Source organism: Anopheles darlingi, chromosome 2 (assembly GCF_943734745.1).
Source record: "Anopheles darlingi chromosome 2, idAnoDarlMG_H_01, whole genome shotgun sequence".
Lineage (NCBI taxonomy): Eukaryota > Metazoa > Arthropoda > Insecta > Diptera > Culicidae > Anopheles > Anopheles darlingi.
The window spans coordinates 33,672,730-33,691,963 of NC_064874.1; the positions used below are offsets into that span (position 1 = coordinate 33,672,730).

The 19,234-nt window shown below is 47.9% G+C and overlaps 1 protein-coding gene across 8 annotated transcripts in view; it reads right to left on the reverse strand.

Moving 5' to 3' along the window:
* LOC125949124 (polypyrimidine tract-binding protein 2) overlaps positions 1–19,234 on the reverse strand; it is a 229,430-nt gene that overhangs the window by 196,746 nt on the left and 13,450 nt on the right. For 7 of the 8 annotated variants that reach the window (XM_049675866.1, XM_049675865.1, XM_049675868.1 and 4 more), the window contains exon 2: positions 13,733–14,429. The exons of the other annotated variant lie outside the window; for it this stretch is intronic. The gene's annotated coding sequence lies outside the window, so the exon portion shown is untranslated. The remainder of the gene's footprint in view (positions 1–13,732; positions 14,430–19,234) is intronic. 8 annotated transcript variants of the gene reach the window in all.

Consider the following 19,234-nt stretch of genomic DNA (forward strand, 5'->3'; position numbering starts at 1 on the left):
TTTCACTTTCCGCTTCCTGCCGTTGTTGCTCCGTCTCTGTCCAACATGCGAGAGTTATCTTTGAGAGGGAGGAAAATCCGGCGAAAAACCGCGCCACTTTTTCACACCTCGTCCCTCGTGGGTTCTGAGCTTCTGAGTACCAGCAGCAAGATTACGGTACCCTCCTGCTGGTGTGTCACTGCAGGAAAAACGCAACAGTAGCAGGAACGGCAAGAGCTACGGTGCGCTTCCGTACACGAAACACGATTTTCATTACGGCCAGATAACAGATTTCTGATGCTTTTCTATTATTTTATGCTATTATGGAAAATTGAGGCAAAGAAAGAAAGGAGCCAACCAACAGAGGAACAACGTCCGCCTCTAGGTCGTCCTGGTCGTCGTTGACGTCGTGATTGTTCTGTTCTGTTGTGCGCCATGCAGTGTTGGGCGCTCCGGTGAAGGAGGTGTTTGGCACGGGGAAATGGATTTTCCACACCCGAGATCCATTCTTCCGACCGGTGGTGTCAGTCAGGAAGCGCCTTTCTCCTCGACGACGACGACTGGAAAGTGTTTTCACCGGGCCAACGAGAACGATTTTCAAGCACTACCGGCCGGCCGGTTGTTCTGACCGGACGCATAATGATGGTGCACCATTAGTTAGCAGATGCTTAGCGTTTGCAGTAACAATGGCCACCGGGCGGCACAGGTGAACCCTTCTCGATTCTCGCAAGGGGAAAGTGGATTGTCCGGAGAGGTGGATATCCTTTTGTGAGAACAGATTTGCTGTCGGCGGCGCAGTTTTGGGGAGAGAGGCAAGGCAATGACGTTGGCCAATGAGCCCAATCCTGGTGCTGGTGCCGGTCCTGGTGGTGGTGGTTTTCCCCTTTTTCTGCGTCGGATAATAAACGGTCGATACATGCCTTGGTGCCGATCATCCGCAAGCTGGCCAACTCTCTAAAAACCGGCTGCTCCCCGCCCGGGGGGAGCTTCTGCTGTTGTTATGTTGTTATGCTGCCTCATAATTGAGCCGTTTTTGTGCAGATCACTGGTCGAGGAGGGGGGACGGAATGAAGGAATGAGGATAGCGAGCGCCTGTTGTTACTTACCTGAAATGAAGAGGAAAAAGGAAAAAAAAGGAGAAAAAAATGAGAATTTCAGTAAGATAACAGCGTTTCAATTCCGAACGTGACTTCGGCGTGTCGGCTACCTGCTACTACTACTACTACTGGCAACACTGGGTGCATGCACTTGCTATGGTATGAATGGGAATGGTAATTTCATAACCGAGCGCAAACGACGGTTTCAAAATATTAATTAACCTTTCAATGGATGGGGCAAACATCGGGAGAACAATGCACGATTTCGATCAATACACCGGACTAGCAGATGGTTTTGCGAAAGAAAATGGATGTTACCTCATTCTACAAACTAAAGCTTGGTTGGAGGGTATCATAAATTGCTCCACAAGAACAACTATCCAAAAAAGGCAACATAAAAACCGTTTATTTTTTCTGCCAAAATCTAAATCTCTTCTTTTTTAGTCGTTTAAAGCTGGTATACTACAGAAGTTAAATACTTGTATCAAACCCAGATTGTCGCCTTAGAGTTTGATTATAGTTTAAAAATGCTTAGGAGAACCATTGCCAGCCTCGCATAATACTTCGATGGACATTTTTTTCCAAATTTGTTCCCATACGTTTCGAAATAAGGTCCAGGACTCATCAATAAGATTGTATCTGAATAACAAAATTGTTATGTCCATAGTGTAAACTCAGTAAATATAAAATACTCGTTCGAAAAGTAGTGTCGACTTTGCCTCTCCCAACGATTAATAATGAAGATAATTTTCATTCTGTCGCTTGAACCGTCCCAGCTGAGGTTTATAAGAATCGTTTAGGTCATATTTTGTCGGCTGATACAACAATAAATCACACGCTAAGCACGTAAAATGCCTGCAGAACAACTCTAAGCTGTTTGCAAAACGTCAGTTTTTAATTTTACGAACAGTAGTTTCAGTTTCTTTGCAGCAATTAATCTTCGATTGGATAATTTTGCCCAAACATTTTCTTAAGTTTTTGCTAAATCGTTGGACTGCTGACTGTGAGGAGTGGAGTTTCCTGATTTGTCTAACCGTACATAACCGATTTCAGTTAAACAAAGCATAAACACTGACTTAATTGATAGACTATGTAGCGAAACTATGTCACTCAATCAATTATTGTGAAATGATGCATAACTTTTGCCATTCAAATGTAACGCTGTTTCGGAATGTTTATTTTAAAACATCAAATGTTTATTAATTCAGCAAAAATATATACAAACTAATGACAATGTATCAAAATCCCTCTTCTCTCGATGGATGTATTAAACCCATACCATCTAATTGGTAGATCATTTGTCAGCGATCATGCTCAGCTCTCCACTCAGCAAACGATTCCCGGCGACCGAACGCACAACTATGCTCTCTGATGTTTCTCAATCTCTACCCAAAGCCTCCATCAAACTCTCCATCAACAACAACGCCCAACTCAAAACAGTAAACATTCGTCAAAGCAGCGGAACCATTTTTCTGTCTTTTACAAAAAAACTGTTTAGCAGCCTGCATATGCTCTGCGCCGTGGCAATGTGTCGCCTTTTAATGGCTATCTAAACCGTAAAATGGCTATCTAAACGGTCATCCGAGGCCAGCCAGATCCCCCCAAAACTGGTGATGAATATTAGGCGATCGTTGGAAAATAAATTCAAATTAAACCCAAAACAGTAACGCTCTTAACGAAATTAACATTAAAACATCGAATCAATCACATCCCGAGGGACGGTATTTCCAGCTGGTAGGGATGATGCAAAATCCGGTGTTAAATGTTCTCTCTCTCCCGCTCTCTCTCTCTCTTTCTGCGCCATCACGGCTGTAGTCATCATATCGCGAACGGCACCAAACATGAACCTCCCTTTTCCCTTTTCCCTCCCTCTCGCACCCTCCTCCCAGAGAGCCAAATTATAATCGCCAATAAAAACTGACACATCTTTCACTACCGGCAATTAACTAGATCGGTCCCACCACCATCATCCCCCCTATATGACACACTTGCGACCATGCGTGCGTGCGTCCATCCATCCATCCCGTGTCCATGGTCCGTGGAGCTCTCCTCTTTACAGATTTTCCGCATCACCACCATCACCACCACCACCACCACCAACAGCAGCAGCACTCTGTGTGTACAATCAATCAAACCAAGTGGAGCCGCATTCCCCCTCTCCCCCTTCATTTTTCTCCGTTCACATCCCTTGGTATGGGCCCCGTAGCCGATGATGGCCTGGCCGTGGAAAACGCCACTCGTGCCACTCATCATTCAGCCACTCGTCAACGGCGCGCACAACAGACCCCCTAGCAGGGGGGGAGCGAATGATAGGCGGGGTAGTAATAAGTGGGTGGTAGTGGTGGTGGTGGTGGAAATGTTTCGACTTTTTTATCTTCCAACCCATCATCATCAGCATCATCGCCGTCGTCGTCGTCGTCCACTAGAGCGACGTTTCATCGACGGGAAAAACGATCTCCACGGCAATGGGGATGGGGGATGGGGGGAGGGTGGGCACCAAAAACGTCCAAACAACGCTCCGTGCGCCCATGTCCGAGTCAAAGCCCGTCGAGTGCAAACTAAATTTTCCACTCAACCGAACACACACACGCACACCCCCAAAGTTTAGGCAATTTGTCGGAGCAAAAATTTGAAAGAGAAAAAATATTCCATATGCTGCGGTTCACCACTCGGGCCGGAGTTGACACCGCCAGGATTCCGGCCAGTGAGAGAAGGTGGTGGTGGTGGTCTCTGCGCCCATTAAGCTAAACATTCCCATCGGCCAATTAATGCCATTTGTTTAACGCGCGGGCGGCGCGACGACTTCGCGACGAGAGAAAGACTTTAGACACGGAACAGGCTCGATCGTTCAGTGATCGGTGACCACACTAGTACCACCACCAATCGGGGCCAAGAATTGTCTATAAATATCGTCCAGATTCCACACACCCAACGGACCCGACCCGCCGAGAGATAATGATGATTTATTTCCGGGGCCAGCAAAATGGTGGTGACCGCGACGGCTGCAACAATCGAGAACAACGCGTGACTCGTGTCACGGTAGTGCCCCTGCACGGACACTCCCTCTCTTCTCCTCTTCTCTCGGCCTGGGGCGGAAAAAACTTATTTTTGAAAACTGCGCGACGCGCGCCGATCTCCAAGACCTGCTTGCACCTCACCTAGCGAGCTGTCACCCCGGCGGTGGTTCCAATTATTGTCTGTCCGAACCCGAAGAATCCGGAGTCCGAAAGGTGATGCCAGGGAGAGTGGAAGAGAGGGTTGACCCTATGGTCCTTTTCCTGGCCAGGCCACAACCCCGCGGACTCTGAAAGCCGAAATCATAACAGAAGATAAATAATTGTCACATTTAGCTCTGTGGTCTAGGGGGGGGAGGGGTCGGCCAGTGTGGGAGTCGTGCCAAGAGGGCGTAGGTGACATAGTGCCGGTACACCCCCTCCCGTTGGTGGTGGAAAATTCGGTGAAAAGCGGCACACGACAAACACGACCAGCAGCACGAAAGCATTGAAAGGGGGTGAGAGCTCGTGGTGTCAGAATCGTTTACCGATATCCTGGCTTCACTCGCAGCACTTTTGCGTCTGCTGCGCACCCCCGCTCCCCGGGCGTATTAATAGTCACCGGAATGAGGTGGCAGATGTTTGCATTTGTCTTCGGGACTGCGACAGAGGAAGGTTGTCTGCCGGTTTCTGGATCCGTTGGTGCGTACGATGCGTTGATTTAGGTCAACATTGATCTGTTGCATTCGTTGAAACCAATTAAAGTATGAACAACGCACTGGACACGATCGATGAAGCAAAGCGATCGCCCCAAAAAAAAACAGCGAACCAACGAGACCATTGACATGCGAAATACGCACTGTTTGCTTGCGTCATTGCCCCGGGTGGCAAGAGAGGCGCAAACCTAGATCTATGACCATCAACGTGTTGCTTGTGGCCGTCAGCGGCACTTTGTGTCACACGCTCTCTGACTCTCTCTCTCTCTGACAGGACACCGACACCGTCGGCAGTCTCGGATATCAAAGACACATTGAAACCAATTCAATCTCCTGCATCTTCGAACACACCACAACAACAGCGCCGTCGGTGAGCGGCGTCTTCCTGAGAGGCCACGACCAGCGCCAGTGTGAACTGAACCACCACACACCAGACCACAGCACCAGACGTGGGCAGGAAATTGGTCATAAAGCTGATTACTAAAGCGTGTCGCGTGAAAATCGAATTTCTCGCACCAGCTGCTGCTGCACCAAGAAGATGGGAGGGACAAGAAGCCGGAGCGTCGTCAGTTGGGCCGTCAGTTGGCCCGACACTTGAAATGCCGCGCCATAATGTTGCACACGAGAGCAGCGAGGTAAAAGCAGGTTAAATAGAAGAAAACACAAAATGCAAAACGCATTTGCAAACGATTAACCGGCACGTGACCCGAAGTAGCTGTGCCAGGCCACGAAAAGTCAGACATTGCTTTTGCTTTTGAAGCCAATACACGAATGCAATAGTGACCGGTTAAGAACTGTTAAAATAATATTTCATTGCAAAATCTGTTCGTGTGTAACTACGGCTAAGGGTCCTTTAAAAATTGTTAAAAATGCGAAAGAAACTATTTGTTTGAATTCCTTCAGATACAGTTGCTTTTTATACGACTTGACCGGAATTTCGCTCTAAAGAACTGATTATATAGAAAAGAACTTGACTAAATGGGTCTAATATGACCTTGTAATGCAAATATGAGTAGGGAAATACAAACGAAAACTTAATTTCCTAAGAAACGAATTGAACGATTCGAAAATGATCAAATTATTGTTAAATTTCTATCATATCATTCCATAGCAATCTAATCTTTCACTTATCCATTCTGGCTGCAATAGTCGCTGAAAACATGCAACGAAAAATGCGATTCACTATCCAGAGGCCATATCCATATAAGCTGCATGATAAGTTTTCAAAAAAGCAACTACATGACTAACGTTAGTTTAAACCAATTTCAGTTGCATAAAAATGATTAGCAATCGTGTATCACGGCAACGCTGAAATAAAGATTGTTGAGCATTGCTTAATTGATCATTTGTGCTAAGTTTATGACAGTTTCCCGTTAATGAAAGCTACTTTCGCGTTACTGGCACCCTTTAGAACAAGGTCGATCCCGGAAAATATTCAGAAAATGAAAAACGATCCCCGTTCCACCATGTTGGATGATATTTCAATGGAAATCCCTCCATCGAATTGAGATCTACAAGGAAATAAGACCTTCAGCCGCCCCGAAAAGAACCAACAACCGATGAAAGATTAACTTCATACGAATGACAGACAACATTCGTACACCACACCGCACCAGTGCAAAGAGTACAACAGTAGCGGTCGCCAAAAAAGGAACAGAAAAAAAACCCAAAAATTATTATGTTCTCCATTGTGTGTGTAATGTAACGCAACAGAAAACGAGAGCAACACTGGACACGCCGTGCTTCGATTCGCAGGACGCACGACGTAATCCCATCATGTTTTCCTCCATGTTTTCCTCCCATTTTCCGATTCACATTTCACCAACTCCAACGCTACCCAAAAACCCGGTCCTCCCCCAGGCACAAAAAAGGAAAACAACAACAACAAACCAAACGCGACTCCGCGACTTCTGTCCGACCACCAACATGATGCTGCTGCTGCTGCTACGTTTCATATGTTGGATCCGTACGCGTACATCAAAGAAATCATAACCAAAAGTCAACACAGACGAGCGAGGAAACGAGCGTGTCGAGTCCATTTCTCATCTTGTTCAAGCGTCCCCTCAGGCCCCCCAAATACACACACACACATTCGGGCACACAATCCCTTGGGGTATGTCGTCTGTTGCCGTTCCACCAGCATTTCCTGTCTGCCACTTCTCCGCTGACCGCCTGCTATTGACGAATGGATTCCGCGCGGTTATGTTGGCGAATTGTTGGGGGTGAGTTCACCCGACACACACAGGCACACACACGAGCGCACAAACAAACCTCACGAGCCCCAGCAAAATGGCTGCATCGCGCGTTTCGAGCGTGCCTGCATCTCATGTGTGTAAAATAATAATTCAATTTATACACAATTTGCTTTCATTTGAGCCGATATCACGAAACGGATTCGGCATCGCGGGAGTTGGGTGGTCGGTCGGTTGCCGGTTTGTCCTTTGGTCGTTTGTTCGCCGCTTTTTTATTTTTGACTGGTTGACTGGCTGACTGGCTAGTTGATGTCCGCTTTTCTCCATTTATTTTGCACGCTTACAGCGTGTTCCATAACTCGACTCGAAATGGTGATCCCCTTGTCAGTGATGGGAGGGGGTGTATTCCCGACATTTATGTTCGCTGTCTGTAGTTGTTTGTCGGTGATTCGATGCTACACACACACACACACACACACACAAACAGTGCACCCCAAAAAGGATCACAGCCACAAACGCTAATTGAAAGCAAATGCCGTAATGCCTCTCTCCTCCTGGGCGGTCAGAATGGCGGGTATATTAATATTTTAACAATAACACTGACGTTGTTGCAACATCCATCGCGCTCTCCTGCCTTTCGAGCACATTTTTTGCGCATTCACATTCCTTCGCATTCGCATTAAGTTAATTAATGAGTGATGAGCATACTATATGATGTGTCGCGAGATGAAATGTGTTGTGTATATTTTTTCGTTGTTCCACAAAAAACATAAAGCACTAAAGATCGAAAAATGACAAAACAACAGGTACCGGGATAAGGTACACCGGTCTATTAATGCTGAGTGTGCTGAGTAAAGGGATCCCGAGGGGGGGCTTCCAGTGTCATTAATTTTTATGAGGAAAATGTCAAAAAAAAAACCCACTACACAACCGAAGAGAAGTTACATCAAACAATATGGTCCTGTCGATCGTACGCATCATCCACTATTCGGACGTCCACCTCGATCAACAGTACACACGAGTTTTTGTAGTGCTCTCTCTCTTTCTGTACGTGTGTGCATGTGCAACATCAGCAAAATGCCGGCAGCATGATGTGATATTCAGGAGGAGCACTTGATAAAATAAACACACTCTCTCTCTCTATTTTTTATCTCTTTCTCTTTTCTCTCTCTCATTCTCTCTCTCTTTCCCTCTCTTTTTCTCTCTCTCTCTCTTTTCATCGCTCTCTGGTCCCTAGAACTCCCCTCGATTCGATTGGTCGCTTCGTTTAACCAGCGTCACTTTGCGGTAATTTGTTCGTCGCCTGCAAAATGAAACATCAACTCCTCCACTCCCCTTTCCGGACTGCCAACATCCTGTCGCTCACGCGGCAAACAGCCGCAGGGCTGAAGCGAATGAAGCCTTCACTTTATTTGGAGCTACAGAACATTCCACCACATTGCACAATGGAGAACATTTGCTGCTGCGGAAGAAAACGACGAAAGCGGTGGCCAAAGTCAGCTAAAAGGAAACTCAAACCCCCGTCGACGACGACGACCACCACCACCACCGCCGCAAATGTGCAGAATAATGCATTCTCGCTCGGCAGCAAACGGAGGAAATAATGATAAAATGAAAGTAAAAAGATGCCAAACAAACATGCGATCCTCCCCACCAGCGCTTTTTGCCTCTTCTTCTGTATTTGTGTTGTTTCTTGGCGTTGTGGCTTCGATGGTTTATTCTCCTTTTGGTTTTTTGTTCTTCTTTTCCATTTCGATTTTTTGTGAGATTTTTCAATAATGCTGTTGGTGCATTCTTTTCTCATTCATACTTTTTGCTTCTTCTCCTCCTCTTCGATCTCCGGATGTTTATACAGCCCGTTTGCGCTTCCAAGCAGCTCGTGCGTGCGTGCGTGCGTTGCGGTGGCAACCGACCATAGCAGCTATTGACCAGCGATCGAAGAATTGCTGGGAGTTGTTTACTTGCAAGCTGTTTTTTTTTAACTGTTTATGTCTACACTCCATTCCCGGAGACTACGCCATTTTCTCTAAGCTGGATCGATTTCTCGCTCCAACTACGTTAACAAACGGAGATTCGACGGATCCGGCTTCGAATCCATCGAAAATCCACGAGCAACACGTGTCCCCCCGAAGGGGCCCGAAGGTCCGAGGGAGAGGCCGGAATGCACACGACGGCAGGACGCTTGGAACCGGGAAATGCACACGACAAAAGCAACAAAAAATAGCACGCAGAATGCCATCATCATCGCACCGAATGATGGAGGCGCACAGACACACCAACACCACGACTAAGAAACTGTGTCAGTATGTATAATCGTATGCCTGTGTGTCTGTTTGTGTGTTTGTGTGTGTGTGTGTGAGAGTGTGATCGAGAGCGTGATTTTCCGTCTCTCTCTCTTCGCTCTTGTCTCATAAATAATAATGGTTTATTTTTAGCCCCCCTCCCCTCCACTTTTCCTACCAACCACAACCCTTCACCCACTGCTCGCCAACCCACAACACTGGCAAGAGCAGCGGTCGCGCTCGAATGCTCCACGCGCATCTGCACACCACATGCCGAAACCGGGGCGCGGTTGAGTTCGGTTTGGAGCACGGCGACTGAGACGGAAGGAAGTGCGCGCTGGCTCTGGAGGCTGAGGGGCGACATCGACTGCCTTTCGCTCTTCCTCCCGGCCTCTCTCTCTCTCTCTCTCTCTCTCTCTATCTTTCGGTGGTACCAGACGTCACGTTCAACCAAAACGTGCCACAGTTTCCAGTCCTTTCTCATGCAACAAGTGCCCCGAACAACCGATGCTGGATGATGCCATAATGGCGACGATCCGCATCCCGTATCCAATGCTAGCTCCAGCCACCAACAGGAAGCATCATCATTCACAAATTCGCACATCGCCATCAGCCTAAGGGATGAGGCAGGAAATAGAGTCACGTTATTGCTCAAGTATTGTGATTGCAGAACTCGAAGTCAACTCGAAGATACGTCAACTTCATCGAATCGAAAGCCATCTACACCACCATAAGCTGTAGTAGTAGATGTACATTACCGTCCAATTAACGCAACCACTTAATTATTCGGCCGGCCGGACGTCAGCACATTTTTTGCTACAACGAAGAACCGACGACTTCCACCACACAACGCATCACATCGCATAAAACGCCCGAAAAAAAAGCGCACCACAGATTCTCCAATTGCAGACACTCTACGCAGAGCTGGTAGCGCGCTGGTTGTGGGCCTCTTGGGACGGAGCGTGAGCTCCGAAGTACAGTACAGTAACGATGAACCGGCAATCAACGCTCCACACCAAGGTCTTCTTTACATTTTCTGCAAAAATCCGCAATTTTAAGCACGAGGCAACGATCATCCCCTTCCTCCAGAGTTCCTACTCGAACGGAACCACGACTCGACGGAGAGCATGATCCTCGTGGTGGTCCCTTCCTCCTCCGCCTCTTGCTCCTCCATGATCGCCCCATCACAAAAGCCGAAAAAAACTTGTTTCGCTCCAGCGTCAGTGAGAGAGAGAGAGGCGGGTTTTACCGGAGGACCGGAGAGGAGCTCCAGCAGCAGAGAGCAGAGACCGACCGGTTAACCTTGAAACTCGTCTTCTTCGGCGTTCTTCTTAGCGGCGGCCTCCCCTCCTTCAGGTTGACCATCGCGAAAAGGCCATCATCAGCACCACACGATCATCACCGTCATCGTCATCGTCATCGTCATCGGGTATGATGATCAACACCAAGTGGCACCAACACAACGCTGGTGCATCCGGCCAGTCGATCGGCACACACACACACATCACCAAAGCTCGAAGCAGAAAGCCGATCCGACGGACGATCGGTTCTTCCAAAACCAAAACCGACCGCGTGGCTGACCTCCCCTGGCGGGCGGCCGGGGCGGCCGTCCACGGCCACATACACTGGAAACCCGAAACAACGATGGGAACTCGAATCCGAACAACCCCAAACACCACCTACTTATACCATCGTGTTGCGCGTATGCAGAAGGTTACCACCCCGGTCGGTGCGGCTGAAGAGAAGGTTGAATACCGGCGTCTCAAGACCACATGCAGTACCACCACCTTGGCCCCCGGGGAATGGGTTGCGCGATCGCCGAAACTTGGACGCAGACTACCACCATCACCTCGTGCCGCCTCGTGATCGACATTTTGCAATCGAAAAACAGGCGGAAAGCTCCAGCCTCGGTAAGCCATGTCTGGCTGGGGACACCGTCCAGTTTATGGACCTTGAACTTGACTTGACTTGTTTCGGGCGTCATGAAATTCGGTTGACCACGCCGCGAGCACCTACCCCTCACGAGTTTACGGAAAAGTGAAACCTTTTCTCGAGTAGCTCGAGCCCACTTTGGGTTTCGAGTCGATTGACTCGAGTTGTTTGTCCAACTTACGGACTATCCAAATTGTTCGAACATCACAAACCTGATGTCGGTAAAGGGGAATTCATTCTAAACGAATTGTAGATAAGGTTTTTCGAACACGCCTTTTCTCCCACTTCTAGAAAAGAATACTTGATGTTCCAAGGTTCTTTTTTCCTCCATGACGTAACGAGGATACGACAATACCCGCAGTAGACAGTAGACCGGTTCCGTGCCATTAATAAGCTTCCAAGCTCGAACATCAACAACCTCAGCTGGTTAGCGAGCGATTGATAATGAGCATATACGAGCCATAACGACCTGCAGCTTAGCCCAAATGACGTGATCTGTAAACGATAGCGATGACGATGACGATGACGATGACGCTGACTCATCCCCATGCACCTCAACTCAAAGCCAAAGAGACGGTGCTGGCATCAAATCACACAATGAGCACGACAAACTTATGCTAATGGCCGCCGCAATCGCTACACGTCCATCGTCACCGAAAACCGTTCGGTATCCTTCCAATATCCTTGACCCAGCGCGGTCGTTTGGCCAACCACAGGCCAAAACCGAAATGCGAACTACTATCTAATGCACCCTCCCCCTCCGACCAAAAGCATCAGCATTTCTGTCGCTTTCAATTTCCATACGCTACCCTTCACTGCCCTTCACCCACGGCCACGGCTAGTGGCAGACCTCTGGTGCTGGTGCTGCTGCTTTTGCCGCTGCTACTACTACTACTACTACTACTACTACGCTCGATCGGGGCTCGATTGTCATACTTGCTGCGACGCGGTACTCATGTCCTCGCCGACGTCTTCTTCGTCTGCGGACAACAAACAAACACTTCCTCGGGCGCTTGATCTATCGAACTTTTGGTCGGTCTTGGCCATCGCAGCCAGACGTGTTGCCTCGTGCCGTTCGACGCCATCGATGCCATCGCCGATGGACCTTCTTCTTCTTCTTCCTCTTGGAGGTTTTCGGTCACAGACCAAGGCTGCCACAGCCAAGCCGTCAGGCGTCATGTCTCGAGACCGCGCGCTGTGGCCGCCGATCCCTCCTGTACCGATCACAATCAATTGCCTTAATTAACATACACAAACACCGGGCCAGGCACACAGAGACACACAAACAAACACTGGTCCACTCCGAGTGTGTCAAGTTTAGTTCCCGGGGCTATACATTTCGTTCGGTTCGGCTCTGGCGACGCCCCTCTGACGAAACCCCTTCGATGGTAACCCCTGGTGGTGAGGATCGCAATAGACACCCATACACATGCACCATCGCGATGAAAACGATGATGCGACCAGCCCGGCGGCCTGGATGGCCATCGGAAGGCAGTGTGCGGCTCGCTCCACAAGCGCCATTCGCTCGCTGCTCGTCATAGTTTATTAAAGTCAATTGAACAATAAATAAGTGAGGTTAGGTCAACCTTCACTTCACCCTCACTCTTTCGCGTGCGCTCTCTCTCTCTCTCTCTCTAACACAGGTCCGTGGGCAATCCCGCCAGCATCCAGTCGTTGCCGTCCAAAATCTGAACGACGACGATTTCCAGCACCACCAGCAGCACCAGCAGCACCGATGTGCCTGGTGGCTTGATGATGCCGGGCCGACAATCCATCCGTCCATACCATTGTTCACCCCTTACCAGGCAATGGTGGTGGTGGTGGTTTGCGTTCCCTTGACATATTCGATGCATGTATTCCACTAACTGTGACCGAGCGCGCCTAGGGCTACAGATACCGACGACATTGGCAACGGAGTATGATGTTTTGTTACGACCGGCACTGCCTGGATTCAACCCGGACTCGGTAAGATATGCAACCGGACCGGCATCATCTCAAGGCGATCCTTAGACGACCAGCGCACCTCCTTGTGTCGACGAGGGAGGGGGGTTAATTTTCTAAGACGTGTAGCGTGTCTTGAACGCTTGTTTTACACAATGACCAGATGCTAGTACTGTTGCAGATTTACGGTAGGAAAATCTCGACTCACAAACTCCCAGTTATATGTGACGGAACTAAAGGCGGAACTGTTTTCACGGAAGGTGCAACCAGGCGGCAGCAAACGGGAATAGGGTCCCTCATTCGGGGAAGGCAATGTTGGTTTTCTCTGCTGCTGCTGTTCGGTTGGTTCGATGGACAATTTACAACATTACACTTTTGTACTCTAAGCCTAAACTCCATTGCGGCGACGACCCTGCAAGGAATGTTACCCTCTTGAATAGCACCTTCTACAAGACATTTACGCCAACAAAATCCGACGACCTCCTACCATCATCATATTCAACTGCTACTCAATGGATACCAGTCCCGGGGCGGAGCAAAGACTTATTCTAGAAAGGAGCAATAACAGGCAATAACATAGTTGCAATAGCAGTCTCTTACCCAGTAAGTTTAAGATTGGTTGCACATAAATGTGCCCGCTCGGTGCGTGATTGTCGTGATGCTTATTTCAAATACACAGTTGGCAAGAGGGGACCGACCGATGCTACACACGCGGTTACCACCGAGCGCGCGCGTGTACTCTATACGAAACAGGAACCGACCGAACGACCGAACCGACCGAACCGACCGAACCGAGGGACCTTCAGAGGAATGGTCGCAAACGTTGATAGCGCCTTCTGGAACACGTAATTGCTGGTTTGCAGCAACGTCACCGCAACTTATTGGTCGTACTATTCTTTGCTCATGAAAATCCAAAACAAACCCAGCAAGCGCAACAACGCAGTAACAGCTTCGTAAATCCTTATGAGACCTTATCCGGCCGGCTACGGCTCTTTGCAACGATTATTTGACGGACCGACCGCGCGAGCTACTGAATGGGCTGGTTCTCTATCGGGGGGTTTGTCACTTTTTTCCCCCAATAATGCTACATTTATCACTTTGCTAACTATCACTCTGCTGCACTACTGCTGCTGCTGCTACTGCTGCAGCCAATCACGCGTGTGCACCTGACCAGAACTATGCACTGGATGCCTGATGCGGTGGTTGATGCTTTGAACACTTGCTTACGTTTACTCCTTGCGCATACGACGTTCCGTTCACTGGCAGAAGACACTTGGTTGGATTCTCTTATGTTTAGCTACATCACAAACACACACGTACACGGTCAAGGGAGAAGGTGCAGAAGAGAAAGAGAGAAAGAGATACCATTTGGAGGATTAAAAAAGCACAACCAAAATATTGACTGACACTGACAACAATAGCACAAGTCTAGTCCGAATTAACGAGTCTAGTTTGAAACTAACGCCAGAATCTGCAACGTCAACGACGCCTTCCTGATGGCGCGCTCAGTAGTAACTAATGCATGGATCACTGACGATCATTCGGCGAAAAACAAAAACCAATTGTGAAGGACCCTCCTCTTTCGGCTTTTGGAATCTCCGTTGTTGGAGCAACTGGAGTGAGGAATGGAGCAGCGGCGAGAGATACCACCGATCACAATTCCGACACGCACACAACGATCAGGGACCGGGAACTTAGGGAATACCATCAAGTGCTGGAGGAGATCGGTTTGGTTTTTGGGGGACAGACAGCGACTGACGGCAGCATCACTTTCCCCCTTTGCAGCATGATCGGTTGGCAACCAAAAACACGACGACTGACGTCGATCGAACACGAAAGAACATGCTTATTTTTGTCGGGGAGTGAGATTCGCAAATTTTGTGACAAAATGGACATGAAGGGGTTCGAGAATGTTGCTGGCGAGGGGAAACGGGGGACAAACGAAAGGGAGCAGAGGGAGGGGGGAGGACCAAACGTCAAGGAATCGTGTGGGGCGCGCACTTTAGCAGGACCGGAAGGTAATTTGACGCAAACGATCCAAAAGGGTGTCCTGCAGCACGCACACGGCGATCATCAGCATCATCATCATCATCATCATGAGGCTGAATTCACTTTTGCTCTCCATTTGCCAGTCCTCTTGCCAGGGGGCACCGCTATGCTTCGTTCGTTCTTCATGTAGCGAGCTGCACGATCTAGCAGTTGTTCTCGATCGGAACGCATTCGAGTTCCGCACACACATACACACGTACTACTTTCATTTCAAATGCATTCTACATGTTCTTTCTCCCTTTTGCTGCATGGTTCGTCTGTTCGTCGTGCACCACTCTTCTCTTCAGTCTCTGCGCCTCTTATGCGCTTTTCGAAGGGGTTCGCTAGCCGCCGGTTGGGGCCAATGCCGGGTAGTGGTGGTAATGATGATGATGACGGAGGTGACGGTATCAACTCGTATCCACACACCAGCTCCTCCACCCAGCATTCCCTTTCGCAAACGTATGCTGAGCTGGCAGGCAGGAGGCACGACGAAACCCGTGCGTTGGCTCTGAGTGTGCACCACACGCACACACACACACACACCGGGGTGGGGGGTCCGAAGGGACAACAACTGGACAAAATAGAAGAAGAGACAGAGAAACGAGAACGGTTTAAGGGCATTTCAGGATCGGTTCAGCATCGTCGGTATGTCAGCATGAAAGACATGCCGGACGGATGAAGAGAAGAGAGACAGAGAAAAAGAGAGCGAGGAAGAGCGAGACAGAGGAATAGAGGAATAGAGAGACAGACAGACAAAGAGAGAGAGAGAGAGAGAGAGAGAGAGAGAGAGATAGTGAGAACAGACAAACGTAAAGAAAGTGAGTTTTTGCAGACTTTAGGATTAAGTCGAGAAAAGTGCCCAAAACGTGACATCACAGAAGCAAAATAAGTATTTGTATTTGTATGTGTGCGTGTATGTGTGTCTGTGTATGTTTGTGTGTCTGTATGTTGGTGTCGAAGTGAAGTGCCATGGAGAATGTGATAAACAGATAGAAGGTCAACCAGCGCGAAGAAAAGAGTCTTCGAAAAGGAGATAAGTATGAAGAGAGAGCAAAGAGCAAGAGAGCACAAGGAAAGAACGGCTCGGAAGAGTAATCGAGGGCAACTTGCTATGTCGAAGGACATTGCAAATATGCGGCTAGTGCAAAGATCAGAAGTAGCAGCTACAATACCGTAACAGATACAAGAGGTAAGAAGGAAGAGAAAGAGAAGGCGAGATGAAACAAGAACAAACACAAAGCAAAAGAGGAAGAAATCAAAACAAAGTAGAGAACAGGAGTAGAATGAATATCAATAAGGTGCATGTAACGAGAAATGCAAGGTGAAATCGAAAACAAATGCAATACAAGACAGATGACAGTTTGACAGTTGAGAACGATATCCGCTAACAGTTCCAAACGGATTCATTTGCGCTAACTATGCATATGACAGGAAAATTTGATCTTAAATAGAAGCGATAGCATGTAAGCTTTAAGAGTATTACTTTTCTACATTTTTTTTCATTTTCTATTATACTTATTCTGATAGTTGTACGAAACATTTAGCAAATACAGACCGCTACAAAACATGTAATCAACGAAAACTTTAGAAAAAGATTAAGAAACCTTAAAAGAAAAGATTTCCTTAACACTCATGAGGATTATGAAACATTAACGTACAAATAATGTAGCAATGCACAACAGAACACACGTGAGAAAAGCTAGAACCGCAGAGAAAGAAATCAAAAAGTCACATCCCTCCCAAACAAACCCCATGCAATGTACACCAGAGCTAGAGTAAAAGGCTGTAAAACGAACGCTCCGAGGCACCGAGCAAATTGAAATAAATCAAATGAATTGGACAATAAAACTCAAATGCAAATCATCTACACGTCTATCCCCCAAAAAAACAAAAGCGAGAGCGCCGCCGTCTTTCACATTCCGCACTCTTCTAATTTAATCCAACGCCAAAAAGGAAAGGATAAGGATAAGCACAGAAAGAGAAAAAAAAGACAAAAAACACAGAAAATTGCACACACACACACACACACACACCATACACAACAACATAGACACCGAAATAGATGCATTTACTCGCGCTTATCTAAACAATCCAATCATTCAACAAGCAACGGAGCGGATTTGCAAAGCCACACACAGACCCAGGACCCACACGCTGCACAGCACAGGCTACCCCCAACAGTACGCTACCCACCCACCCATCCACCCACCCATCCAAACTCCCGAAATAAGAATGAAACAGATGAAATCACCACCACGGGTACAACGATATGCGCGCGGGCGGCGCGGCAATGTGCTCACAGGCATTTTTATGTTCGGGCGTAAAAATAACGACGCCTATATCGTCACCGTCACCCGCGTTGTGGTCGTCTCAGGTCTGCTGCTGCACCACACGATTGGCGGCCGCCGCCGTCGAGCAAGCGTGCGGCGTTACGTACTACAACAAATTTATGATTGTTATTATCTCCGAACCATTATCCGTCCGAAAACCATCTGACAGGCGCTAGACAAACCCGCAGCCGAGCCGACGACCGGCTGGCAGGCGGACAGGCGGGCATCGGTGGCCATCGGGAATAGACACGACACACGCACCCGTCGCCCGCCCGTCGGCGCAAAAAATAGTCTTCCGCAGCAAGAATAGCAACAGCAATCCGCCCATCCGCACCGACCACAACCAACGATCCGTGCAAGGAGAGGGAAGGAAGGGAATGAGGAAGGAGACGAGGAGTTTCGCGAGGCAAAGGAACAACTGTCGTCGTCGTCGTCGTCGGTTGCAGCGCAACAAGTTGCCCCTAAAAATAAGGAACATGAAACAGATATGTCACGGGGTGTGTGTTTCTGGCTGTGAGGTTGCGCCTGCCGAGGGGAAACAACCGACGGGTGGGTGGTCGGTCTTCTCCGTTTCAAACGGCGGTACCATCCCCCCAACCGGAAGGGGGAGGTCGTGCAAAACAGTAAATCATTTCTTTTCTCCGAATTCCCTTCACTTTCACAAGCGACACAAATTCTTCTGAATGCTGCAGTGTGTGACAGTTCGATGAATGCGGAGAAAAAACGAACAACAAAAACTCCTTTTCACAGAAGGAGATGAAAAAAAAAAGTGCTCGAAATAGTGCCAGTTAGATTAATAACGGACAAACATAATATAAACATAAGAGAATGTAATGTAATTGAATGGAATTGGAAAGAAATAGAAAAGCTAAGCTGATAATTAAAAACTGAATCGAAAACTCAAAGAAAACATTCAAATAGAAAAGATGGAAAAAGAAATGGAAAGACATTTTCCCGAAAACAGGCATAGAAAAGGTGAACTCAACATATTCCAAAATAATTAGAAAACACAATCCAACCATAAAAATCTTTCATTTCATTGCATCGTTTAGCCCGTTTAAAAGACTCTCCTCAGCCGATATTAACCAATCCATTATCCTATCTTTACCTTCATGTTTTATCGTACTTTCATTTGTAAATTAAGAAAAAATCGTTCGATTGCGCCAATTCATTACAACACATCGCACTCTCCGCAAACACATAAAGCATTTCCTACCCGCACAACCGCACACACACACACATCATTACCATTTCCAGACCTTGAAGCAAGTGTACTCCTAAGGGACATAATCATACCAGAACTTGAATCCATCACGATGCGACAGGCATTTCCGCGCGGAACAGGTGTTGATTATAGCTAAGGTTTCAGCTTTCATTTTGCTAAAAACAAACTTTCGACTAATCGCACCCCGCAGGAGCCGTCTTATCTAGAGAAGTAATCCTCAGAAAGGGGGCCAGAGAGCTAGTGGTATTAGGAACCGTGTAAAACATATTACGGTAGCGGCACAAAACCACGCTCGAGCGGCAAGTGTTATCAATTACCTTTTTCGCTTTTGAGCAAAGCCTCTCCTTCGCCACACGGTGGGGGGTCCAAGTTTTTCATTCATTTGAAACCCTCCGAGAGAGTAGGGATGGAAGAACGTACACGCACACACACACACACATACGCACGTGCATGAATGATGAGTAAACTCTTTCATCGGTGAAGTCATTAATCAACCGCGGGCCAAACATGGTCGTA